Source organism: Vipera berus (assembly GCF_964194415.1).
Source record: "Vipera berus genome assembly, chromosome: 2".
Taxonomy (NCBI): Eukaryota; Metazoa; Chordata; class Lepidosauria; order Squamata; family Viperidae; genus Vipera; species Vipera berus.
In genome coordinates, this window is record NC_138203.1 from 245,985,363 (window position 1) to 246,012,793 (window position 27,431).

The following is a 27,431-nucleotide window of genomic DNA, read 5'->3' on the forward strand; positions in this document are numbered from 1 at the left end:
TGACTAAACATTTGGTTTCAAAGTGTCATCATTTGTTTCCATCTCGTAGTGTGAGAGTTTTGCTTCCATTGAGAGGCACCATTGTTTGTTTGTATTTAGGACATAAATTGGCTGTCAAGGATGAAACTTTGGCAGGTACATGCCTTTGTGTTTCAACTTGCCTTTAGATTGGGGGGGGGAGGTGTTATTTTCAAGTGGGTAAGGTAGAGAAACAAAACTTCTTTGATTCAGATGAAGACCATGAGAGCCTGAAGCCTTGTCAAGGACATCAGAACAGGTGTGGATTTGAAGCAGACAGTTCCCATAACAAAGTGAACTTGTTGATATGGATTACATAAGACATTGGGGGTTTGGCTGTGAAAATTATTGTTTAAATCTATGAATTGGTGTTGGAACCTCAGAGTTAGTTTTATTTCGACATAACTATGTAGTGTATTCAATAAACAGTAAGCTTTTTGGAAACGGAATGAACCTGGACATTTATTTGGATTTTCGAGCTGGATTTTGACACTGGCCTTAATCTGACCCTAGAAAGGCAAATAGAAGGCAAATAAAAGAATCCTTGCGTGGAGAAATCTAAAACCTGGGCAATGCTTCAGCATCACATTCCAATGCTTTCTTTTTTTTTGGACAACAGACAATAGGAACTCTGGATTGCTAGCTATCTAATGTATAACATTAGAAATGATGACCAGTGCATAGTTGCAGAAAGTAAACAGAGCCACAAGTTCCCTAAAACTAGCTATCTGGAAATGTTTACTGGCTAGGCAGTCTATATATTCCAGTAGAATAGAGTATATAATATGTAGCTCAAGATTGAACTGGCAAGTCCTTGTTGGTGTTCTCTGAGCTTGGCTGTTTACTTGCAGACATTTCATTACCCAACTAGATAACATCATCAGTGTGAGTGAGTGTGGGATTTGCTCCCTGTTTATATACAATAGCTTGCCAAGAACTACTAAGAAGAAAACCACACCCCCATCTATCTGGCAGGACAAGCTATTGTAAATAAACAATGAGCAAACCTCATACTCAGTGATGATATTACTTAGTTGGGTAATAAAATATTTGCAAGCAAACAACCAGGCTCAGAGAACACTGAGGATTCCACTCTATATATCATTTGGAAACCTGTGGCATTTAAATATAAAAAGTTTCACATTAAAAATCTTTTAGCTCTCCAGCTGATTGCAACTCATCATGCTGGATTTAAGAACAAATCATATATATTTCTTTCCTCTTTGATTTGCCTAATCGTTTTCTTCTACAGTCATGACTTCACATACCCTGAAGGGAAAAATGTATATTAAATGAAGTATTCAAGAGTGTTATGACTAATTCAACAATATTCCCAATTTATACTTTATCTTTGGAAATTATGCAACAACAGGGACATACTTTGCAAGCAACTTCCAGCACTTAGTTTTCAGTACAATCTTGTTATATTAATACAAGACTATTACCCTAAACATCTTAAGGAGACTATTAAAAGAATTAGAGAACCATCTGTTGCAGCTTTATAGGAGTATTTTAATTCCTTTTAATGAGTCATCATTGTAATTGACCTCCACTATTGTAATACTTTTTAAGATACAAGGGCTCAATCCACCAAACAGCTTTGCCTCATAATAATAATTATTTCACTTTCAGATTACATGCACACATTGTATTGAAATGTTTACTAACAAAAGCATGAGGTTGTTGTGCTTTAATAATCACTCCCCAATGGAAACCATCTTTACTGGCTTTTTAGAAGATACAATAATTATGTTTATGTGGCTTATCTAATCATTGTATTTGCACATGGGCATCTAATTATACGTAACCCTATGCTACTGTCATGTGGATGCTTCTAATGAACAAAGTAGCATTTCTCAGCAAGTACAACACATTCCAGGAAAAAAACCACACAACTATGTTCCTAAACCATTCATTTTTACTTTAATTTACAATTGCTGAACAAATTAATTTGCTTTCCTCTAAATGAAGGTAACGGTTTACAGTCACTGTACCTCAGACTGAGCACAAGTGATTTCTTGTAGTTGCTGTTGTTTTCCTCCCCACATTCTCCTGGGATCATAAAGAATTTTAAACAATTCTCACACTGTGAATTAACAGATGCCACCTGTGTGCGTGGATCATAAGGAAGCTTGTTAGAAAACAGTGACAATGTCGACTGATCTAATCTCTCCCAGGAAACTTGGCAAAGCAGGGAGTGATTTTCATTCATGGATGGGATTTGCAGAGCCACATGGTTCTGTGCCAAAAGGCATTTAAAGTTGATGATCCAAAAATGCCAAGAGGAGATCTACAATTCCAAGCGCCTTGCAGTTAAACAGAATTTTGTTGTGGTTTTCTTTTGATCCTGTGAGACAGGTTGGGGTGAGGGAGAGTGACTGGCCCATAGTCCCCCAATGAACCTCTGTGGATGAGGAGGGACTGGAATCTGGATACCTATGCTCCTAGTCCAGCTCTTTGACAACTGCATCATCGATGGGTAGATAACAGACAATAAAAGTAGCTTGTTTGTGATTGTCTGGAAGTTGAGTCATGGCACCTGGACTTCTTTTTTGGTTTGAAATGCTTTGCTGCTTATCCAAGTAGCCTCTTCAGTCTCAGCAGGTTGGTTATGGAGACTCCATAAATGTCCTCCAGGGTGATTTCATTTGTCTGAATAGGTCCTTAGGTGAGTAGGCAGAGAGTCGTTAAGGGTCATTGCTCCTAAATCCTTCTCTCAGGTGGGTTGTTAAGTGGACCTCATTGGTGAACCCATGAAGTGGTCCTGATCTTCCTGGGGACTGATGCAAGAGCAGCATAAAAAAAATGGGGGACAGGTTGTATCCGAGGCCTCCACCTCTATTGAAGGAAGGATTTCCCATTTTAGCATAAATGGATTATTTTGCTCTTCTCTCAAATCATCTATCTTTCCTGTCCAAAATGTGAACATTATTGTCCTCAAAAGAATTTCCTTTTTCTTTTAAATGAAGGTATACTGCTGATTCTGCTTGCAGACTCCGTAAACATCATAAATCACCTCAAAACATTGCAATTTTGTCCCCCTATTTAGTGGGCGATGGCACAGAATCTTCTACAAAGGTTCTATGAAGATTGATTGATAAAGTGAGCATGCAGTATAAATTTTCAAAGGCAAACCCTTAAGATTTTTTTTTCACAAATCCAAATTAAATAGTGTACTAATACCGATGTTCAAAATAGTTTTCTTTTTCTTTGAACAAACATCTGTGCCTGAACTGTAGCAAATAAGATGATCTAGGCCATTTATTTAGAAGACATATTAGAGAAATCTTATTGATTTGTTTTCTTGCTGGAGTATCTTTTATCTCCAAAATCTGAAGGAGGCAACTTCCCATTCCCATTGGGAAATCTCATCATGAGAGGCTCAAGAAAGAAGGGCATTGTCTGATACAGACAATGAAGTAAACATTATCAGAAGGATTGATTCTTGCTTTGCTTTGACATTACTTGGCAAATGAACATAGCATCCCTGATTTGCCTTAGTCCCTTGTGTCTTCTTTGCAGGTATGTAACAAGATGCTAGCTAACCACCATTAGCTACAATACCTAAGAACAGAAAGAAACAAAGAACTGACCACAGCAATTGCTAAGAAAAATGTTTGTGCAGATAAAAAAAAGATTACTTTTAAAGAAGCAAGCAAGCTATGCAAAAGTGAAGAATTGGTGAGAGGATGGATTGACAGATGACATATGGTGTTGCATCTTAAATTTTAGAAAGGATAAATTAATCTATCTATCTATCTATCTATCTATCTATCTATCTATCTATCTATCTATCTATCAAATTTATATTGCCACCTACTCACACATGGCTACTCACACGTGGCTTACAGGATATAAAAACACAATATAAAAGAAATAAAAATAATAAAATAATAACCCCCTATCCTGGTGACAACACACATTCATACCAGTCACTTAATGGGCTCCATTCCCAAGCCTGCTGGCAGAACCACGTTTCAGGGCCTTGAGAAAGAGTGTTAGAGTGGGGGCCAGTCTAATTTACAGAGGGATGAGGTTCCAGAGGGAAGAAGCCGCCTTCTTCTGGGTTCCACCAGATGTATCTCTTTAGGAGATGGGACCTGCAACATTCCTTGCCTCCCTGCTCTTGTGGTTTGGGAAGATGTGACCTCAGATAACTTGGCCCCAAGCTATGAAGGGCTTTAAAGGTGTCAACCAGCACCTTGAATTGCACCCGGAAGCAAACTGGCACCCAATGTATCTCACTCAGGAGATGTGATACATATGCACACCAAAGTCTGCACAAAACCAAGTGGGCCACTGCATTTTGCACCAACTGGAGCTTCCAGATGCTTTTCAAGGGCTGCCCCATGTACAGTGCATTGCAATAGTCAAGACAGGAAGCGACTAGGGCATAAGTGATTATGAGTAGGGATAACAAGGCAAGAACCTGCCCCAGGTTCCTCCACTGGACTAGCAACCATGCCAGAATCTAATTGGGAACGAAGTTGAACAATTTGGTCTTCCAGAAATGAATTCAGAATGAGAATAATGATTCCATACTTTGCCTCCTGAATCAGCCATTGGTTCCTGCTTTCCAACACACCTGTACTTCTGAGAGATCAAAGTGACTTTGCAACATGGTGAAAATTTAACATCAGCCTATATTGGGAAGACCTTAAGCCCCTTCCTCATTTCCCTCTCTTCTTCCCCGTCAATCCCAGTTTCCATTTATTCTCAATAATTGAAACAACCGTCAAATATTGTAATATCTTATGCAGCTAGATCAGACATTCCCAAACTTTCTCATGGCACCCTGAGTGTCACACTAATTGTTCATGGTGCCCAATTTCCAAGGTCACTGCAGCAAACTCATGAACAGTTTGGTTTATTAAATAGTAAAATATCCTATGGCATCCTGTGAGTTCACGGTGACACTCTGGGGTGCTGTGGCACAAAATTAAGATCCTCAGAACTAAGTCAAAATCCAAGAATAGTGAAATCTGGCTTGAATACTAAGCATCATGTACACAGTTTAGTCATATGAGGACAATCTAATGGAATGGAGTATTGGGGGCGGGGGGGGGAGGAAGAAAGTAATTGCAGAATGAAAGAATTTCCTTTCAGTAAGCAGAAAAACACCAGTAGGCAATTAACCCCCTTCATGGATTAATGCCTTGTCGTGGCGAAGGGGCTTGCGTAATTCAATGAAGCTATGAGCTATGCGTGCAGGGCCACCCAAGACGGACAGGTCATAGCAGAGAGTTCTGACAAAACGTGATCCACTGGAGAAGGAAATGGCAACCCACTCCAGTATCTTTGCCATGAAAACCCTATGGACAGTACCAAAAGGCAAAACGATATGACGCTGGAAGATGAGCCCCTCAGGTCGGAAGGCGTCCAATATGCTACTGGGGAAGAGCAGAGGGCTAGTACTAGTAGCGCCAGAAAGAATGAAGCGACTGGGCCAAAGCCGAAAGGACGCTCAGCTGTGGATATGTCTTTTGGTGAAAGGAAAGTCCGATGCTGTAAAGATTTTTTCTCCATAGGAACCTGGAATGTAAGATCCATGAATCAAGGAAAGCTGGACGTGGTCAAACAAGAGATGACAAGACTAAACATTGACATCTTAGGTATCAGCGAACTAAAATGGACAGGAATGGGTGAATTTAATTCAGATGACCATCAGGTATACTACTGCGGGCAAGAATCCCTCAGAAGAAATGGAGTAGCCTTCATAGTCAATAAAAAAATAGGAAAAGCAATACTGGGATACAATCCTCAAAATGACAGAATGATCTCAGTTCGAATCCAAGGCAAACCATTCAATATCACAGTAGTCCAAGTCTATGCCCCAACCACCAGTGCTGAAGAGGATGAAATTGACCGGTTCTATGAAGCCCTACAGCACCTTATAGAACTAACACCCAGAAATGATGTCCTTATCATCATGGGGGATTGGAATGCTAAAGTAGGAAGCCAAAAGATAACTGGAATAACAGGCAAGTTTGGCCTTGGAGTACAAAATGAAGCAGGGCACAGGCTGATAGAATTTTGTCAAGAGAATACGATGGTCATAGCAAACACTCTTTTCCAACAACCCAAGAGACGGCTTTACACATGGACATCACCAGACGGTCAACACAGAAATCAGATTGACTATATGCTCTGCAGCCAAAGATGGAGAAGCTCTATACAGTCAGTAAAAACAAGACCAGGAGCTGACTGTGGCTCAGACCATGAGCTTCTTGTTGCAAAGTTTAGGCTTAAATTAAAGAAAGTAGGGAAAAGCGCTAGGCCAGTCAGGTATGAATTAAATCATATCCCTGTTGAATATACAGTAGAGGTGACAAATAGATTTAAGGAATTAGATCTGATAGACAGAGTACCTGAAGAACTATGGACAGAGGTTCGCAACATTGTACAACAGGTAGCAACCAAAACCATCCCAAAGAAAAAGAAATGCAAGAAAGCAAAATGGCTGTCTGAGGAAGCTTTGCAAATAGCTGAGGAAAGGAGGGAAGCGAAAGGCAAGGGAGAAAAAGAAAGATATGCCCAATTAAATGCAGAATTCCAAAGAATAGCTAGAAGAGATAAGAATGCCTTCTTAAATGAACTGTGCAAAGAAATAGAAGAAAACAATAGAATAGGGAGGACCAGAGATCTTTTCAAGAAAATTGGAGAGATGAAGGGAACGTTCAATGCAAAAATGGGCATGATAAAGGACCAAAATGGCAGGGACCTAACAGAGGCAGAAGAGATTAAGAAGAGGTGGCAAAATTACACAGAAGAACTATACAAGAATGAGCTTAACGTCCCTGATAATCACAATGAGGTGGTCACTGACCTCGAGCCAGACATCCTAGAATGTGAAGTGAAGTGGGCCTTAGAAAAGCTGAGCAACAACAAAGCTAGTGGAGGTGACAGTATTCCAGCTGAGCTATTCAAAATCTTAAAAGACGATGCAGTAAAAGTGCTACACTCAATTTGCCAGCAAATTTGGAAAACTCAACAGTGGCCACAGGATTGGAAAAGATCAGTTTACATTCCAATTCCAAAGAAAGGCAGTGCCAAAGAATGTTCAAACTATCGCACCATTGCACTCATTTCTCATGCTAGTAAAGTTATGCTTAAAATTCTACAAGCTAGACTCCAGCAGTATGTGGATTGATAACTACCAGAAGTACAGGCAGGATTTCGAAGAGGCAGAGGAACTAGAGATCAAATTGCTAACATACGCTGGATCATGGAGAAAGCTAGGGAGTTCCAGAAAAACATCTACTTCTGCTTCATTGACTATGCTAAAGCCTTTGATTGTGTGGATCATAACAAACTCTGGCAAGTCCTTAAAGAGATGGGCATACCAGACCATCTTATTTGTCTCTTGAGAAATCTATATGCGGGCCAAGAAGCAACAGTGAGAACTGGACACGGAACCACTGATTGGTTCAAAATTGGGAAAGGAGTCCAGCAAGGCTGTATACTGTCGCCTTCCCTTTTTAACTTATATGCAGAGCACATCATGGGAAAGGCAGGGCTAGATGAATCAAAAGTTGGAATTAAGATTGCCGGAAGAAACATCAACAACCTAAGATATGCAGATGATACCACTCTAATGGCAGAAAGTGAAGAAGAACTAAAGAGCCTTGTGTTGCGGGTGAAGAAGGAGAGTGCAAAACTTGGGTTGAAACTAAACATTAAGAAAACCAAGATCATGGCATCTGGCCCTCTCAATTCCTGGCAAATAGATGGGGAAGAAATGGAGGTAGTGACAGATTTTATTTTCCTGGGCTCCAAGATCACTGCAGATGGGGACTGTAGCCAAGAAATTAAAAGACGCTTGCTCCTTGGGAGGAAAGCCATGGCAAATCTAGACAGCACACTAAAAAGCAGAGACATCACCCTGTCAACAAAAGTGCGTATAGTCAAGGCTATGGTCTTCCCAGTTGCAATGTATGGCAGTGAAAGCTGGACCATAAGAAAGGCTGAGCGCCAAAGAATTGAAGCCTTTGAACTATGGTGCTGGAGAAGACTCCTGCGAGTTCCTTGGACTGCAAGGCGATCAAACCGGTCAGTCCTAGAGGAGATAAACCCTGACTGCTCTTTAGAAGGCCAGATCCTGAAGCTAAAACTCAAATACTTTGGCCACCTAATGAGAAGGAAGGACTCACTGGAGAAGAGCCTAATGCTGGGAAAGATTGAGGGCAATAGAAGAAGGGGACGACAGAGAATGAGGTGGCTGGATGGAGTCATTGAAGCAGTAGGCGTGAGCTTAGATGGACTCCAGAAGATGGTAGAGGACAGGAAGGCCTGGAGGAACATTGTCCATAGGGTCGCGATGGGTCGGACACGACTTCGCAACTAACAACAACAACAACAAGGCAATTAACAATCTCCATTTATAGGCAGAAGTTATTTACAGACTATCACTTCCTTGCTAGCACAAATATACCCAGAAGGCATGCAACTGACAGTCCTCAGTCAATGGGCAGGGCATCAGTTGCCCTGAGATCCGAAGTCAGAAGCAAGTGATAGTTCCAAATAGAAAGAGGGATGTAAATGGAGACAAATGAAGATGAGCTGATACACCCTGAGCCTAAACGGGAACAGCAACCCCATTTATGAGTAAACTCTCTACCTGATACTAGATTTTATGCTTCCTTGATTTTCCCCATTCCACAACACTTAACATTTTTAATTACCGGTATTTAAGTTAATGGATTCTGATCCTACATACAGTTTTCCTATCTAGGGATGTCAAACTCACTGCATCACGGGACATGTCGCTGTGTATCGTGACTTTTTTCCCCTTGCCGGAGCTGGGGTGGATGCGGTTTCTGTGTGACACATCCGGCCTGTGGGCCGGCAATTTGACACCCTGATTCTAGACAGTAGCTTCATTTGTGCATAGAATTCTGAACTAAAATAATGGTAGTATATTATTCTATATGGATGAAATTCAGAAATGTTTGAGGTAAAGTATAACAGAATGGAACAAAAAGCTAAATATAAATGCAAAATATGCAGTTTGAGTTCTATAGGGATGCCAGTGTACTATTTGTATCTTTTTCAAACTTGGCATATTTCTTCTAATAAGGCTTCACCTGCTAATTGCTCTGAAAATGACAATTGCTGTCCCATAGGCAATTTGTAACAACTGAATAAACAGACTCTTAATATACAGCATGAAATGACTTTGAGCCAATTTGTTGAGTAACAAAAAGATAGGATTAGAATTTATAACAAGATGTTTGGCAGTATGGAGGACCTGTGCATGGTAATAGGTCCGGTTGAGCTCCGGACGGCCCCCGACCTTCGCTCCTTCCGGCGCGATCTTAAAACATTCTTTTTCGAACAAGCTGGCCTGGTCTGATGGGATGGGGTTGGGTTTTCAAAATTAGTTTTTAACTTAATATGTATTGATTTTATGGGCATGATGTTTAATGGTTTTTTAATTTTTGTACTTGATTTTTATTGTGTATTGCCCTGTTCACCGCCCTGAGTCCTTCGGGAGAAGGGCGGTATAGAAATCAAATTATTAAATTAAATTATTAAATTATTAAATTTCATAGTTCTCAAATATACAACACCATATAAAATGCCAAAAGTTCTTAGAACAGTTTAGCATTCTTAAATTAATACAAACATTTCCTGAATTCTATAAAATATGCTTATTAGAACTAGTTGATTTGTTCTTAAAACATCATTGTGGATTTCCCCCATTTTTCAATATTGTATTTTGTCAAAAGTAGCCTCCCTAAAGTCTATTTCCTAAATGTAAACATAGATTCTGTAGATAATTATATTATTTTCATTTCTTGTGTCCCAAGCATTTCAGCTCTATGCTACAATAATTAAGATACTTTCAAAACTAGCAACAGTTTGTGATCTATTTATATTTTTAAAAATGTTTATTTATACTTTCTATTCCATTCTTCTTTCTCAGCATTTCTTCTATATTAACAATATCACTTTAATGAACAGATGTACTTATAGAAGGCGGCCTTCTAGGAATAAAACATTCTATTTATGGAAATGAAGGTAACTGAAGTTAAGCCAACTTCTTTCTCCTGTTCCAATAAATTAATTCAGTGTCTCTTTCATGGATATGCTTGGTGGATCTGTGACCTGTAATAAAAAAGTCAAATTCAGTGTACTCTATTACCTGCTGTGAATAACAACAGAGGACACTGATATTTTTGTAGTCTGTCACTGAGCTCCTAGACATATCATCTGGTCAAAGACACAATGTTTATTTTGATTCCACAATATTGTCCTACATACTTAATGAAATTTAAAGTATATTTGAAAATTTAGGTGAAATCAAGCCTTTATTACAATTTAAATTAATCATTGATGACTTAATGCCTTGTTATAAGTATTCTAGGTAGTATGTGTGTATGTGTGTGTATACAAAATATATACAAAATAGCCAATTTCATGACAGGAGCAAAACTTACAGGTATTTGTTTTCAGTGGAAAGGATACCTATGTCATATTTCTACAGGTATTTAGGCCTACTAATCACCAATTTGTCCAACTCTGAAATATAGTCTCTTTGACTATTGTACCATGTCAACCTGTTGTTGCAAACTTCAGATAACTCCCATCTTGCAGATTTTGTCGTCCTCAAAAAATATGTAACACTTTTATATGTATTCCTCTGTGTGTGTGTGTGTGTGTGTGTGTATGTGTGTGTGTGTGTGTGTGTGTGTGTGTGTGTGTGTGTGTCTGTGTGTCTATCTACCTGTATACACTCTGATCCACATAGTATTGTGCGACAACCTCTCTCCCTTTTGGGTAACTCTAAATCCTAATGTGCAAAGAGACGGGACTTATGTCACGACACTACTTTCATAAGTCTGACTTCCCTTGTCTTATCCCACAGACACTGCTGTATATATATGTTGCAGAAGCCAACACACACACACAATACTGAATAACTGAGTCAAATAATAATTATGTCTGCAATATAACAGGCTCCTTTTGTAAAGCTACTTGAGCCCTAATTAGTTTGATTGTTTTATGAACCTTAGCAAAAAATGTTAGCATTTCTTGACTAACAGAGTACTCAAGGCTATTACTCATATATGTGTTTGCTAACGACTTTGTGTTCAGTGTCAGAAGTTATTATGACATGTTAAAATTGCGGAGCAATAGATAAAAAATGAGGTAGTGTTGGATTTGAAAACAATGTAGAAGTACAGGTTCCTAGAAATGACTAGAAATTCTGCTTCTGCCATTAGAGAACAATGTTATTAGGTGAATTAGCAGCCAAGTCAAAGACTATTCAGGAATCTAGATCATTGCAAAATAATGTGGTCCATTTATATAATAAATACTTTGTATAATATGCAGCACTGATAATCAACTGGTTATACAAATCACATACTTCCAAGATTAATTCATTGTTATAAATTTAGTTGGGACTGTCAAAACTCAAAAGATGTTGAGAAATCCATTTGTGATAGTACATTAGACCTAACACATGAATATTTAAGTAAAATATAACTGTTCATTAATAATCAATCACGAAGACATGAAATTATTATATTCTGAGAACATGACATTTTCTGGACTGTTTCAAGGTATTTAAGTTTTTTGGGGGGGGTTTGAAGTTTTTATTTTGTTGGATATCCAATGAAATAATATTATTTTACAGTGATATCCAATGAAATAATATTATTTTACAGTGTTTTGCAGATGCATTAGAAGCATCTAAAACCCTTGAATTACTTTCCCTTTTAAATGTATTTCAGATTATTCTAAATTTCTAGTATGATTTTTAAATAAACAATTAAAGATTACCACTTGGGGTATAAAAATTGTTCACAAGAATGCTGAAATGAAAAGTCCTATTTTAATAAATCCATGGCTAAGGCTTCAAATATTAAGTATATATCTTATTATTCAACCAAAGATTCTTCTTCAAATTTACTGGATACCCCAGTAAACTCCTTGATTACGGTATTGTTTCCTGCTTGAATCCCCCCCTCCCCTGTATTAATCTCTGCCTATTTTGGTATGTCTATTAATGGCTGATGTCCATGGATGGCTATCTGTAGATCCATAGCTGGATGTCTATTTGTCACCCAGCAATAGATACCTAGAAATACAATGAGTCATTTCTCTGAATATATAACGATGGATGGATGTCTATGGATCCAAAGATGGAGGTCCATCAGTAGATGCAGTTATTAACCACATTTACATACCATTAAACATAATAAAAAACTAAAAAGGAAACAAAAAGACCAGAAAATATCCTTTTCAGCAACAGAATATATAATTTTATTACCCCCAACACATTTTTAATAATTGATATGATCTGGATCTCCAAGAGTTTGGCAAATACATTTCAAAAGTGCATAACTACTGAAATCTTTTTCAGATCATAATCCAGTTCTTCAGCTATTTAAAACAAAGACTTCAAATTATAGACTAAATGAGGCTATTTTACAGAAGGAAAATGTTATAGAGGACCATAAAAAGAAACTGAATGAATACTTTGACAATAATCTGGACAAAGATGTGGATCTAATGACTGTCTGGGTTGCCAGCAAAGCTGTGAATGAAGCTGCTTCATTCAATACAACTGCCTGAAAAAGGAGAAATATGAAGAGGAGATGCAAAGGACATTGAACAAAATTAAAAATAAAGAAATTGAATTGTAGAAGATGCTGGTGGATTCAAAAATTTCACGTCAAATTAAGTTGCTATGCCAACAACTATCTATGCTAATTTTGCAAGAAATAAAAACAAAATTGAATTATATGAAACAAAGACACTTTGAATTTACAACTAAACCAAGAAGATGGTATGTATGGGGACAATGGGGACAGTGAGTTAATTGATGCAGAACATTCCTGTCCCCGGCAATCTAAAAATTATAGGGTTATCAGTGCATGTAACATAGATGTGCATGTGGATAAGAATATCAACATTGCTGTCAAGCAAAATCAAGCTTTTAATAGTGAGTGCCACACCAAGTCCACTAATCAAACAAGTGATAAGAAAATAGGGAAACTCAGGCACCACCCATGTTATGTAGAAAGTAAACACAGGGTCAGTCATAAAGGACAGAAATGTCTATACACCAACAAACAGAGTATGAGCAATAAACAAGGTGAATTAGAAATTCAGGTAAATGAGGGCAGATATGATATTGTTGCCATTACTGAAATTTGGTGGGATGAAATGCACAAATGGAACACACAGCTAGAGGGATTTAAATTATTTAAAAGAAACAGACCAAATAAAAGAGGAGGTGGAGTTGCTCTCTATGTAAGAAATAACTACATCTCTACAGAAATAGAACACAACAATGATGAAAACTGTCTTGAATGCATTTGGGTCAATATAAAAGGGGGGGGGGGAAATGACATTGCCATAGGTGTATAGGCCACCTAACCAAACAGAGGAAATAGATGAACTTTTTGCTACATAACTAAGGTATGTAGGAAGCACATCACAATAGTAATGGGGGACTTTAATTACCCTGACATCAACTGGGAGACAAACTCTTCACCAAGTGGAAGCTCAAACAGATTCCTGACAAATCTAGCAGAGAACTTTGTCTCCCAAAAAGTGGAGAAGAGAACTAGGGGATCACTCATATTGGAATTAATTCTCACTAACAGAGATGAAATGATAGAAGGTCTTGAAGCCACAGAAACCTGGTGGGGGGGAATGATAATCCAATATTGGAATTCAACATTATGCAAGCACAAGCAATAGAACATAGTCAAACTAGAGCAGACATGTCAAACTTGCTTTAAAATCAACAAACATTTTTCCCTCTGTGGATTTACATGGTTACTCTTGTGGACCATGTTACAATTTATATTATATGCAATATCTAACTATTTGCAGTTAAATAATATCATACAGTAACTTTCAGAAAGATGTATTGCAAAGTTAAAAGACTATCAGTACCTTGTTTTTTGCATCTGTCTTTACACAAAGGGAAAAAACAGTCCAACCTATCAAAAACAGTACCGTAAAAAAAGATTAGAAACACAAGTTAAGATAGGCAAGAAAAATGGTAAGGGAGCACCTGTCCACCTTAGACAAGGTCAAATCACCAGGACCAGATGGATTACACCCCAAGGTTTTGAAGGAACTGGCAGATGTGATTTCAGGACGACTGAACTATATTTTTCAAAGATCCTGGAGCACTGGGGAACTACCAGAGGACTGGAAAAGAGCTGATATAGTTCCCCTCTTTAAAAAAGGAAAAAAATGGATCCAGGAAACTACAGACCTATCAGCCTGATCTCAACACCTGGGAAGATTCTGGAAAAGATAATCAAGCAATGAATCAGCAAACAGCTAGAGGAAAACAAAGTCATTACCAAAAGCCAACATGAATTTGTCAAAAACAGATCATGCCAGAAAAATCTTATTGCATTCTTTGACCAGGTGACAAAATTAGTGGACCAGAGGAATGTTGTGGATATAATTTACTTGTACTTCAGTAAGGCATTTGATAAAGTAGACTACATCCTACTACTTGATAAGATAGAAAAATGTGGGTTAGACAGCATCATCATCAGATGGATTCATAGCTGGCTGACTGGCCATACTCAGTGTGTGGTCCTCAATGGAACTGCATCTACATGGAGGGAGGTTTGTTGTAGGGTCCCCCAGGACTCTTTTCTGGGCCCAGTGCTCTTCAATATCTTCATCAATCATTTGGATGAGGGGATAGATGGGGAAGTCATTTGCAGACTACACCAAAGTGGCAGAAATAGCGAACACTCCAGAAGACAGGCTTAAGATACAGAAAGATCTTGACAGATTTGAACATTGGGCAATATCTAACAAAATGAAATTCAATGGTGAAAAAAGTAAGGTTCTACATTTTGACAAGAAAAAACAAATGCACAGGTATAGTATAGGTGGTACCTTGTTCAATAGTAGTAACTGTGAGAGGGATCTTGGAGTCCTAGTGGACAATCACTTAAATATGAGTCAGCAGTGTGCTGCAGCTGCCAAAAAAAGCCAACACAGTGCTAGGCTGCATTAACAGAGGGATAGAATTAAGATCACATGAAGTGTTAATACCACTTTACAATGCCCTGGTCACACTTGGAATACTGCATCCAGTTTTGGTCAGCATGATGTAAAAAAGATGTTGAGACTCTAGAAATAGTGCAGAGAAGAGCAACAAAAATGATCAGGGGATTGGAGGCTAAAACATATAAGGAATTGTTGCTGGAATTGGGTATGTCTAGTTTAAGGAAGAGAAGAACTAGGGTGACATGATAGCAGTATTCCAATATCTCAGGGGTTGCTACAAAGAAGAGGGAGTCAAGCTATTCACCAAAGCACCAGAAGGCAGGACAAGAGGCAATGGATGGAAACTAACCAAAGAGAGAAGCAACCTAGAACTAAGGAAAAAATTTCTGACAGTTAGAACAATTAATCAGTGGAACAACTTGCCTCCAGAAGTTGTGAATGCTCCAACACTGGAAGATTTTAAGAAGAGATTGGACAACCATTTGTATGAAATGGTATAGGGTTTCCTGCCTGAGCAGGGGGTTGGAATTGAAGACCTCCAAGGTACCTTCCAACTTCTTATTTTTATTTTTATTTTTATTGATCATCGCACAGTCAGCCAGATGTTCAGACTGGATTTGGCATTTTTTATTTTTTTAAATAATTTTTTAGTGAATAAACATTTAAAAACAGGTTGAACACAGTGTGACTTTTCTGGCTGTTATTTTGCCATACATACTATACCATATATCTCCCTAGTCATTGATCTTTTATACCATTTACATACTGCATTTTATACTATTCACATATTTATATATTTACATACATATTTATGTCTATTTACAACATAACTTCCATTTCCATTCTTATTTCATATTCTTTCTGATCTCTATCTTATGCTCACTTTGGGATTGAAAATCTATACTTTCTCTCTTCTAGATGAGCTTTCTTATTTCTGACTTTTTCTCCTCGAGTCTAACCAATAATACATCTTATCCCAAACTTCATAATACTCTGTTTCATCCTTGTCTTTAATTTCTAATGTTAGTCTATCCATCTCTGCACATATCAATTTTTTTTAATTAATTCACTCTCCACTGTGGTATTTCCATTTGTCCAGTTTTGGGCACACACCAACCTTGTTGCTGTTATGATATGCAACACTAGATATGTCTCTCCTTTGTTAAACTTCCCGTCTATCATTCCCAGTAAAAACAATTCTGGTCTGAGATCTATCTTCAGTCTCAACATTTCCTCCAAACCAAGTCTTTATTAGCTGCCAAAATTCTTTTGCTTTGGAACATGTCCACCACATATGATAATAAGTCCCTAACACTTTCTTGCACTTCCAACATTGTGATGATATATCTTTTCTCATCTTTGCCAGTATTTTTGGGGAGAAGTGTGGATTTGGCATTTTTGTCTACCTATTGAGTCCTTACCAAGGACCTGGGATAGGCAGATATGGATGTTTGATTGTATTACAGATATTGTCGCAGGATGGAAGCAGTTCCTAGTAAAGCCACGTTTTGCAATTGACTAATGGCGAATTTGTCAATGCCAATGGTGTTCAAGTGGTGCTCCAGTTGTTTTGGGATTGTACCCAAGGTGCCTATTCCAATATTATTTTTATTATTTTTATTTATTTTTATTATTAAAAATAAAGAGAAAAGAAAATGATATAGACAATTCAGGAGGATGATACAGTGGCAACAGATAATGACTCTATTCAAAAATCTTTTTATAATTTTTATTCTAGTCCTTATAAGAGACAGGAAGTAAATATTCAAAAAATAGATGAATACCTACAAAAATATTTACCAAAGTTTTCACAAGCCCAAAGACAACCTATGAATGAATCAATAACTACTTTTGAAATATTAGATGCCATTAAAAAGACTAAAATAAGTAAAACACCTGGTCCAGATAGTCTTTCAAGTCAATACTATAAATGCTTATTCAAAGAATTAAATTGTTTTACTGTATATATCCAAGCAATTCCAGCTGTGCCCTTTACTGGATCAGCAGTCCGTGTGCTCAGTCACTCAGACCCTGTTCATCTCTTGGTTTGACTGCTGTAATAAACTCTTCATATGGCTAGCCTTGAAGAATATTCAGAAGCTTCATTTGGAACAGAATGAAGCTGTGCAGAGAGTTCTAGGGGCCTTAGACTAGCCCAAGGGTAGGGAACCTTGGCTCTTTTATGACTTGTGGACTTCAATACCCAGAATTCCTGAACCAGCCATGCTGACTCAGGAATATTTGGAGTTGAAGTCCACAAGTCATAAAAGAGCCAAGGTTCCCTACCCCTGAACTAACCCATACAACACCACAGTTATGTGAGCTGCACTGGCTGCCATATAGATTATTACTTGTAAAAGTGCTTTATGTGGCATGGGTCTAGGCTATCTGAGGAACCATCTCACTCCAATTGGATTGGCTGGCAGAAAGAGCATGCTGCAGAACTTGTTCGCAAAGAAATTCTTGTCTGTAGTGTCCAAGGGAAGAGCCTTTTCTGCTGAAGCTCCCACCATCTAAAATATAGTACTCCTTGAGGTGAAGTCCATCTCCCACTCTTTCAGTCTTCCATAAGAGCCTCAAGAACTAACTCTACTGGCTGGCCTGCAGCCCAGATGAGGGCATGGCATACTGGAGGTGCCTTACAGGGTTACCCCACACCCCCTCCATTAAATAGTCCCCCTCATCTTAGCTACTTTTCTGTTGATTTTAATATTTATTGTTCTACTATTATAAATATTTTATCATGTTTTTATCAGATTGTAAGCCGCCCAGACTTCTGTGACTGTAAGATGAGTGAAATATGAAACAAACAAACAAAGCCCCAGTTGCCCTATTGCCAAAGGAAAGTCAAGATAGTATTTTGATGAAAAATTATAGGCTGATCTTACAGCTAAATAATGACAAATGTTTTATGGTAATACTGGCTGAAAGATTGAAGAAGTTCTTACAGACCTTTATTCATGAAGTCAAGTCTGGTTTTCTGTCAAAAAGGCAGTTGAGAGACAATGTGAGAATAATCTTGAATGTCACTGAAAATTAGCAGTGCCATAACGAGAAACAAGCACCGCTAATATTTTTGGATGAAGAGAAAACCACTGACAATTTAAATTAGGTCTTTATATTTAAAATTCTGGGCAAGGTGAACTTTGGAGAGAAATTTATTCAAGAGTTTTGTTCGATTTATACATCTCAGCAAGCTCAGCAATTGTCACTAGAGCTTTAACCAAGCCATGTGAGATTCAACAGAGTTCAGGACAAGGATGTCTCTTGTCTCCATTGCGCCTTATTTTAGTTTTGGAAGTTTTGAATAGAGATATTAAACAAAATGAAAAAGCAGTGGGTGTGAAAATTAAAAATGAGAAATACAAATTGAGAACTTTTGCTGATGATTTAGTTTTGTTTCTACAAGACTCAAAAAGCGGTGTGGAATATTTAATGAAGAAGCTGAATGGCTTTGGAACTTTAGGTGGCTTTAAAATAAATAAACAGAAAACAAAGATGCTGGTGAAAACAAAGATGTCTGATCAAGACCATGAAACTTTAGTTAGAAAGTCAGGTTTCAAGGTGGAAAAAAATCAAATGTCTTGGGGTGACATCGTCAAACACAAAATCTAAGTTTTTTCAAAATAAGTGTTTGGAATAATATCAAAAAGGCTTTATCAAGATTGCAATTACCTTTGTTGGGCAAAATCTTTGCAATTAAGATGAATGTTTTATCAAAGAAGTTTTTATTCCAGACAACCATATTGATGACAGATGTTTCAATTAAACAATAGCAAAAAACCTCTAACTTTATATGACAAAGGAAAAAAATTAAATTAAATTAAATTAAAACTGCTGTAATATGCTAAAGATGAGGTGATTTGAGTTTACCAGATGTAGAACTATATTTTAATGCTTGTCGTTTGGTCTGGATGAAGGACTGTGTCAAACCTGCCACAGCTTAAACTTCTGAATAGAAATGATCCTTGGCTCCATTTGTCACCAAATAGTAGCAAAGCACAAACAAGCATAAGGTAGCAGCTGACAGACTGGGTGACTTTAAAAACCAAGAAGTTATTAGATTTGGAGGGTCACAAATTCAGCTTTGGGTGGCACATCTACCTATAGTATGATAAGGTTAAAATAAATACAGGTTTCAAGAAATGTGAAATTATGAGAATTTAGAATAAATATAAAATAAGGCTATCTTCCAATAAACATGTTTGGCTATCACCATAGGAAGCCTTTAATAGTTAAGAAATGATGGTGAGACCAAATTGGTGGACCTTTAGTAACATAATATCTTTTACTCATAGTGAATCTAACCTTAAGAGACATCGGAATTAGGATTGCCTGTCACTGGTGCACATACAGCTAAAAGAAAGCTATAATTTAGATAATAAAAGTTATACTTTAGAATCTGTAAAAAGTGAATTTGAAATCGCATTGTTGACAATGATGAACTAAGGTTTTGTCTTATTGTCTTCCTTACATATATAATGCTCTTGTTTTGGGGCCTGCCATTCTGCTGGGGGGAGGGGAATATTTGCTTTCGCTTGGGATAACTTTTGCTTTCTACTTTTCTTCTCCTGCCTCTATCCACTTGAGAAAGGAATGTGTCTCCATTTAAGCGGGATTTTCCACAGATCTCGCTTTGACTTCCCTTCTGTCACTAACCCTTAATAAAAGTTTCCTTTTGAGACAATGCCTGTTTCAAGAGTTCTGCTTTCTTGGGTGGTTAAAAACCTTACAGGTTTATAAAATGTTGCTGAAGTTGAACCTGGAAAATGAATATATTAAACACAGTATGATTTAATGGGCCAAAAATACTGGTTATAATATAATGCTTGAGCAGGGGGAAATATGTGGATGAATGGGTTGAAATTCACACTGAATTATAATTTGAAAAGAACATTTGTATAAAATGATATATTGTTGGTACTTAATGCCCGAGAAACTGTCTAAGAAATATAATGGTATTTCAAATGTCTGTTGGAAATATAATTGCAAAAAGGTACTTTTTATCATTTTTGGTAGAATAGAATAGAGCTGGAAGGGACCTTGGAGGTCTTCTAGTCCAGCCCCCCACTTAAGCAGGAGAGCTTACACCATCTCAGACAGGTGATTGTCCAGTCTCTTCTTAAAGATCTTCAGATGGGGTGCCCACAATTTCTGGGGGTAGGCTGTTCCACTGGTTGATTGTCCTCACTGTTAGGAAGTTTCTCCTTAGATCCAGGTTGCTTCTCTCCTGGATCAGTTCCCAACCATTGTTTCTTTTCCTTCCCTCTGGTGCTTTGGTGAACAACCTGACTCTTTCTGCCTTGTGGCAGCCCCTCAGATACTGAAACACAGCTATCATGTCTCCCCTATTTCTTCTTTTCTTTAGACTAGCCAATCCCAAGTCCTGCAGCCATTCTTTGTATGTTTTAGCCTCCAGGCCTTTGATCATCCTAGTTGCTTTTCTCTGAATTTTTTCCAAACTCTCAACATCTTTTTTGTTGATATGGTGACATGAATTGGCTGCAGTATTCCAGGTGTGGTCTTACTAGGGCTTTGTAAAGTGGTACTAGTACTTTGTGTGTTCTTGATTCTATGCCTCTGTTTATACAACCTAGGATTGTATTAGCTTTTTTGGTTGCTGTTGCACACTGCTGGCTCATAGTCAAGTGAAATACTGGTGCCAGATCTTTCTGGTCTTGTTTCAGAAGATTGTTATAACAAATATAAAATTAAAACTAGAAGGATTTTTTAGGACTATTGGATAAAGAATTTGAGGGGGAAAAATGGAACTTTTTTACTATATATATTGATCGTGTTAGGAATCCTACATATGCAAACATGGAAAAACTTTTCAATTCTCATGATGGAAAAAGTGATGGAGCTGGTAGAGATGGCAAAACTAACTGCTCTAATTAAAGAAAAGAACTTATCCAGTTTTGTTGCTAATTGGAAAACACTTTTGGACTTTATGTTAGAAAAAATGATCTTGGGCTTTGATGATTAATTTGTTATTATAGAGATGGATGGTATTTATTACAGGAAGCCAAAAAGTTGAGTTTGTTAACTGTATTTTATATTCTAGATCAAATAAAGTTGGAAGGCATGGGGTTTCTTTTCTTTCTTTCTCATTTACCCTGTACCCCTTTCCCCTCTTTATTCCTTCTCCAATCCCTTAATACAGACATGTGAAACACAAGGCCCGGGGGCCGGATCCAGCCCGCGAAGTGGTTTCATGTGGCCCGCGAAGCCATCCTGGAAACAGTGAGGGAACGGCCCCCACTGCCTTGGCCCTGGCCCAGAGACCCCCCTTCTGCCAGAGACCCTCAGATCTTTCCCACTCCTGCCCAGGCCCCCATAGGCACCCTTGATGTGAACAATGTAGAGCTGGCCATGCCCACCCAGTAGGCCATACGCAATCTAGCCATGCCCACCCAGTAGGCCACACCCACCCAGGCCATACCCACCCGCCCCCCTGAGGGCAACCGCAATGCTGATACAGCCCTCAATGAAATTGAGTTTGACACCCCTGCCTTAATATCTTTGTATCTGTATTTTATATCATAATACATTTTGATTAAAACAAAGAAACAAACAGCTGAAAACTAGATAAGCAGGTATTAACACTAGACAAAAAATCAAACAAAAAACAATACCCTAATCAAAGAGCTCCAAGGAGAGAACCACACCTCCACCAAAATTGGCAGGGGAAGCTACTGTATATAAACAGGGAACAAACTTGACACTCACTTACACTGATGATGTTATTAGTTGAGTAATGAAATACCTGCAAGCAAACAAACAAGTTCAGAGAGCACCAAGGTCTCCACAGTTCAACCCTTAGCTAAGGATTTTCTTTTTTACAGGTACTTGCTTCTGCTTATCAACTACCGTATATACTTGAGTATAAGCCGAATTTTTCAGCCCACTTTTTGGGCTGAAAAATTCCACTTCGGCTTATACTCCAGTCAACAAAAAAACTTACCGAGGACTTGTGCGCGGCCGAGGCTTTGGTGCTTCCGGGATCGCGCGCACCTCTCCCAAGCCACCGCCGTCCGAGACCTGCCGAAGTTTGGGGAGGTTTGGGGAGGTGCGCGCGCACCTCCCCAAACCTCCCCAAACGTCGGCAGGTCTCCGTTCCTCCGCGCCCTGCCTGCCTGCTTCTTTCCGCAGCGGAAAGAAGCAGGCAGGCAGGGCGCGGAGGAACGGAGACCTGCCGACGTTTGGGGAGGTTTGGGCGCCTCCCCAAACCTCCCCAAACGTCGGCAGGTCTCCGTTCCTCCTGCCGACGTTTGGGGAGGTTTGGGCGCCTCCCCAAACCTCGGCAGGTCTCCGTTCCTCCTGCCGACGTTTGGGGAGGTTTGGGCGCCTCCCCAGGTCTCCGTTCCTCCGCGCAGACCTGCCGACGTTTGGGGAGGTTTGGGCGCCTCCCCAAACCTCCCCAAACGTCGGCAGGTCTCCGTTCCTCCTGCCGACGTTTGGGGAGGTTTGGGCGCCTCCCCAAACCTCCCCAGGTCTCCGTTCCTCTGCGCAGACCTGCCGACGTTTGGGGAGGTTTGGGCGCCTCCCCAAACCTCCCCAAACGTCGGCAGGTCTCCGTTCCTCCTGCCGACGTTTGGGGAGGTTTGGGCACCTCCCCAAACCTCCCCAGGTCTCCGTTCCTCCGTGCAGACCTGCCGACGTTTGGGGAGGTTTGGGCGCCTCCCCAAACCTCCCCAGGTCTCCGTTCCTCCTGCCGACGTTTGGGGAGGTTTGGGCGCCTCCCCAAACCTCCCCAGGTCTCCGTTCCTCCGCGCAGACCTGCCGACGTTTGGGGAGGTTTGGGGAGGCGCCCAAACCTCCCCAAACGTCGGCAGGTCTGCGCGGAGGAACGGAGACCTGGGGAGGTTTGGGGAGGTGCCCAAACCTCCCCAAACGTCGGCAGGAGGAACGGAGACCTGCCGACGTTTGGGGAGGTTTGGGGAGGCGCCCAAACCTCCCCAAACGTCGGCAGGTCTGCGCGGAGGAACGGAGACCTGGGGAGGTTTGGGGAGGTGCCCAAACCTCCCCAAACGTCGGCAGGAGGAACGGAGACCTGGGGAGGTTTGGGGAGGCGCCCAAACCTCCCCAAACGTCGGCAGGTCTGCACGGAGGAACGGAGACCTGGGGAGGTTTGGGGAGGTGCCCAAACCTCCCCAAACGTCGGCAGGAGGAACGGAGACCTGCCGACGTTTGGGGAGGTTTGGGGAGGCGCCCAAACCTCCCCAAACGTCGGCAGGAGGAACGGAGACCTGGGGAGGTTTGGGGAGGCGCCCAAACCTCCCCAAACGTCGGCAGGTCTGCGCGGAGGAACGGAGACCTGGGGAGGTTTGGGGAGGTGCCCAAACCTCCCCAAACGTCGGCAGGAGGAACGGAGACCTGGGGAGGTTTGGGGAGGCGCCCAAACCTCCCCAAACGTCGGCAGGTCTGCACGGAGGAACGGAGACCTGGGGAGGTTTGGGGAGGTGCCCAAACCTCCCCAAACGTCGGCAGGAGGAACGGAGACCTGCCGACGTTTGGGGAGGTTTGGGGAGGCGCCCAAACCTCCCCAAACGTCGGCAGGAGGAACGGAGACCTGGGGAGGTTTGGGGAGGCGCCCAAACCTCCCCAAACGTCGGCAGGTCTGTGCGGAGGAACGGAGACCTGGGGAGGTTTGGGGAGGCGCCCAAACCTCCCCAAACGTCGGCAGGAGGAACGGAGACCTGGGGAGGTTTGGGGAGGCGCCCAAACCTCCCCAAACGTCGGCAGGTCTGCGCGGAGGAACGGAGACCTGGGGAGGTTTGGGGAGGTGCCCAAACCTCCCCAAACGTCGGCAGGAGGAACGGAGACCTGCCGAGGTTTGGGGAGGCGCCCAAACCTCCCCAAACGTCGGCAGGTCTGCGCGGAGGAACGGAGACCTGGGGAGGTTTGGGGAGGCGCCCAAACCTCCCCAAACGTCGGCAGGAGGAACGGAGACCTGCCGATGTTTGGGGAGGTTTGGGGAGGCGCCCAAACCTCCCCAAACGTCGGCAGGAGGAACGGAGACCTGCCGACATTTGGGGAGGTTTGGGGAGGTGCGCGCGCACCTCCCCAAACCTCCCCAAACTTCGGCAGGTCTCCGGACGGCGGCGGCTTGAGAGAGGTGCGCGCGATCCTGGAAGCACCGAAGCCTCGGCCGCGCGCAAGTCCTCGGTAAGCTCCGGGCGGTCACTTGCTTCGCGTCTCCTGAGGGAAGGGGGGGCGACTGGAGCGGGCGTGTTTCCTCGCCTGCTGGGCGCCGCGATTTGCCCGGGGAACGCGCGGGCCCCGAATGGCAGCGTGGAGCGAGGAAGCGGACAGCCAGGGCTTCCCCGAGAGCCGCGGCCACACAGGGTATTCCTGTGTATTCAGGCTTGCAAAATGGCGGATCGAGCCTCTGCTGGCGGCAGAGGCTTGCAGAGCGCGGATCCAGCCTCCGCCGGCGGCGGAGGCTTGCAGAACGGCGGATCGGCTTATACTCGAGTCAACAACTTTTCCCAGTTTTGGGGGGTGAAATTGGGGGTCTCGGCTTATACTCGAGTCGGCTTATACTCAAGTATATACGGTAGTTATCTAGCTATATAATCAAAAGACTGATAAATACGCTGTGTGGTCAAAATTTAATGAAGTGTTTAAGAAAAGGGCTGAATAATTTCCTATATGTAAATATGTCTTTTCACCATTTGTTTGTTTTTCCTTTTTATTCTTTTTTTTCCTTTACTCTCTGTGTCTCTTTGAATACAAAGCTATTCCTCCTTGGTTGCATTTAGAACGATAATAAAAATAGAATTGTTCTAAGGGTCATCCTAATTAGATTTGGGCCATCCCTGTTTTATTTTATGAGTTGTTTCATTGTTGATTTATTTTACCGTTATATTGTTGTGATGTTATGCTAATTTTATTCCTGCTGGGAATGTTTTAAACTGTTTTTTTTTTAATTTATTGTGTTAACTGGTAAAAGTCATCTGATTGGGGCAGGATATCAACATAATAAGTAAGTAAGTAAATAAATATTAAAGCAATAAAAAAGAAAAGAGATCCTTTGGATTTCCAGAGCTGCCAAGATCCATCAAAAGGTTCCATGGGCAAAAGATTGGCAGTATTTTTTCATTCTTCATTCTCCCAATCTTGATTTTGATGAAGCATCTGCCCAAAATATTTACAGAAATATCTGTAGCTCTATATGATTATTTTTAAAAAGAAGCATGTGTATAATCCTTTTCAGAAAACTGGAGTTATTGCATAAATATTTCTAAAGGTTAAAAAAAATAATTAAAATCTATTTTTCCCAGTAAAGAAGATATTATAGCACCTAACTGCTGGGATATATAATGTTGTTTTGGCATGTCTGTCATCTCTCTCTCTCTCTCTCTCTCTCTCTCACACACACACACACACACACAGACACAATCTCTATCTATCTATCTATCTATCTATCTATCTATCTATCTATCTATCTATCTATCATCTATTTATTTTATTTTATTATTATTTTTTATTTTATTAAATTTATATACCGCCCTTTCCCAAAGGACTCAGGGTGGTTTACAGGGTATTTAAAACAACCAGTACAAAAGTTAAAAACAAATTAAAAAAGATTAAATCATCCCTAAAATTAAAAACCCCAGTTAAAAATTCTCAGCCTGGGCCGGAGAGCTCAAAGAGCCAGGTCTTCAGGTCCTGGAGAAATGTGCGAAGGTCGGGGGCAATCCTAAGCTATCTATATATATAAAGCTAATTTGCTCCACTGATGAAGATTCTGGAGTAGGACTCAGGAAACATGTTGATTTGCAGCCTGTTGCTCTCTCTCAACCCTAGAAAGACCTAATTGGCAAACCATTTCTGAAATTGTAGCCAAAAAAACTATAGAGACTTCTTTGTATAGTTGCTAGAAATACACTGATTGACTCAAAGACAAGTGAAAACCACATTCTCATAAACATAGGCATATCACTAAGCAAATATAAAAGGACTGAAACACAAATGATAGGAAAAGCCATTATAAAATAAAATTCAAGGCATAAAATTATTGTTATGAAAATGAGAACATTCATAATTTATTAAAAATGTATTGCAATACATGATTTTCAGATTTATGAAGTCTTCCAGTGAAAAAGATAAATCAACATATTAATAATTCCTTTAATTGAATAAATAAGTATAATCCAATATTTCACTTTCAAAAAGTGTCAAATGTATATTATCTTACATACAGAAACATATAACTTTATACAGTGGCAATAACTTAGCTGAAACAAAGACATAGGTTTAAAAATAAATTGATTAAAATTCGGTATCTGCCTGTCTTGAAGAATAACTGACAGAATTACATCTTATTACACATTTTAAGGTTTCTTTGAGATTTATCTTTTTTGTCTATGCTATATAAAAAGAATTAGTATTTGCCCAGAGACAGCACTACTTATCTGATGAAGATTTAACTGTTTGGTGTTTGTTTATTTTTAGTTAGTTATTTGAGATAATTTGTATGGCTGCCGAACTCAATCTCAGTGAGTCTGGGCAGCTTACAAATAAAGTGTTGGTGGCAGAGATGGCTTAATTCTTTCAAATGATGAAATTTTTGGCTGAAATGGCTTATTCCCCTTGGGTGAAGGGGGTGACACCCAAGTATGGTGTTGAATGGAGGAGAGACCAGATCAGTAACTTGGTTAGAGAGCCTGTGTAAAGTATGAGCCTGTCCTATGGTCTGCCATGATGCCATATTGTTTCATATCTGCTACAATGGACTCAGAGGAACAGAAAATAATGTCGCTTGTTTCATCCTTCCATAGTTCCAAAATTTGCCATCTAATTGTTAAAAAAAATAATGGGTGGAGACAATGTACAAGACCTCTGATTGTTGACTGTGGTAGACGGGTTGAGGGGTAGTACAATCGATGGGACATAAGCTTCCCTTAAATTAATACAAAAGAAAAACAGAATGAATCCTAGATTCATATACTGTGTTACAACTTTTATTTTTATACCCTATATTAGTGGAAGAGAAGTAAATTTGTATAACTTCCTAACACACAGTAAAATTAAGTAAACCTATAATTCTGCAGGCCACAATGAAATAACTAAACATGGCTGCTTTTAAATCCCAATGATTTCCTAGAAGGATACATAGGTTCAGATTTGCTTAGCATGTTTCCTCAGGATGTTTAGTGGCCTAGATTAATAACTTTAATATAAAGCTTGTTTTCTCCCACTTCTCCGGCTCAGCACTGCTGTTGCTCATTTTTGTTTTATGATTTGATTATAGTTAGTTTATAGTGGATTACAGTGGATTATAGTGGAACTCAATGAACATAAATATAGATAACAACTTTATTACCCTGCACCATAGGCAGAGGATAGAAGAGCACATGCTGTGATTAAGTGATGTTTTCTACACAATAAGAACTATATAAAAAAGC

The 27,431-nt window shown here is 40.0% G+C and overlaps 1 protein-coding gene across 1 annotated transcript in view; it reads right to left on the reverse strand.

Annotated features, from left to right (window-relative positions):
• Positions 1–27,431, reverse strand: part of LOC308663538 (contactin-4-like) — a 288,569-nt gene that overhangs the window by 132,099 nt on the left and 129,039 nt on the right. The window lies entirely within an intron of this gene.